Raw genomic sequence first — 1,557 nt, forward strand, 5'->3', positions numbered from 1 at the left:
ATAAAGACTTTTAGGAACAGCCAAGAAAAAGGAGACTAACTTACAAAAGAACCCCCATTAGACTATGAGCAGATTTCTCAGCAGAAATGCAGGAGGCAAGGAGAGAGGAGAATGTCAAAGTACTACAAGATAAAAGATACTTTATCTGGCAAAGTTATCCTTCAGATATGAAAGGCTTTCCCAGAATAACAAAATAAAGGAGTTCACCATCACTAGACCTGCCTTAAAAGAAATGCTGAAAGCAGTTCCTCAAGCTGAAATGAAAAGACATTAATTTCATTATGCTTTTTGATAAGTCTGGCCAGGGGTTTATAAAAAAAAAAAAAAAAAAAATTGCTCCTCTCCCGCGCGGGCCTAGTAACCAGTTCGGCGCTCGAGTCACCGCGCGCCGGCGGGCTGCAGAAGCAGGTATGTCGACTGTCCTGCAGAGCATCGAGCAGCTGTCCAGTCGGGTGGTGCGCGTCCTGGGCTGTAACCCGGGACCCATGACCCTGCAGGGCACCAACACCTACTTGGTAGGGATCGGCACCAGGAGAATCCTCATTGACACTGGAGAACCAGCAATTCCAGAATATAGCAGCTGTTTAAAGCAGGCTCTGACTGAATTTAACGCAACAATCCAGGAAATCATAGTGACTCATTGGCACCGTGATCATACTGGGGGCATAGGAGATATTTGTAAAAACATCAATAATGACAGTGCATATTGCATTAAAAAACTCCCACGGAATCCTCCGAGAGAAGAAATTACAGGAGATGGAAAGCAACAGTATGTTTATCTGGAAGATGGAGATGTGATTAAAACTGAAGGTGCCACTCTCAGAGTTATACACACACCTGGCCGCACTGATGATCATATGGCTCTACTTTTAGAAGAGGAGAATGCAATCTTTTCTGGAGATTGCATCCTAGGGGAAGGAACAACTATATTTGAAGACCTCTATGATTATAAGAACTCCCTAAAAGAGCTATTGAAACTCAAAGCTGATATATATCCAGGACATGGCCCAGTAATTCATAATGCTGAAGCTAAAATTCTAGAATACATTGCTCACAGCAAATTCTTACATTGTTTCCTGATAATTCTGAAAAATCATTTACAGCAATAGAGCTTGTAAAAAACATTTACAAGAATACTCCTGAGCATTTATATAAAATGGCTGAACATAATGCATTTGAAAAAATTAAAAAAAGGAAAAATATTTAGCAACACAGATCCTGAGAAGAAATGGAAAGCTAATCTTTAGTTTCAGATTAATGAAAGCTTTTGTTGGTTTGTTTTATTGTTAGAGAATGTTATGTTTTCTTACCTATAATTATTTACAGGGAATATAGAGTATGGAACATTAAAAATAATCCTAAATATACTTTAAAATAATGTCTTAGTCCTTCTAAAATATATATTACATTTTATATGTATAATACAGCTTGCTTATCTAATCTGAGTGTTATAACATTTTACCAAAAATTCAGAATCCAACAGTTTATCCATGTTCAACAGATTTATGGTTACTTTAAAAATAATAAAATTTATATAAGTTAAAAAAAACAAACAAG

At 37.1% G+C, this 1,557-nt stretch overlaps 1 pseudogene; it reads left to right on the forward strand.

The window, feature by feature from the left end:
• The first annotated feature begins 382 nt into the window (after positions 1-382).
• Positions 383-1,247, forward strand: LOC114209599 (endoribonuclease LACTB2 pseudogene; annotated as a pseudogene).
• The last annotated feature ends 310 nt before the right edge of the window (positions 1,248-1,557 follow it).

This window comes from Eumetopias jubatus, unplaced genomic scaffold, assembly GCF_037043125.1.
Source record: "Eumetopias jubatus isolate StellerSeaLion01/CBP00866 unplaced genomic scaffold, mEumJub1_p1.0 scaffold_5, whole genome shotgun sequence".
NCBI lineage: Eukaryota > Metazoa > Chordata > Mammalia > Carnivora > Otariidae > Eumetopias > Eumetopias jubatus.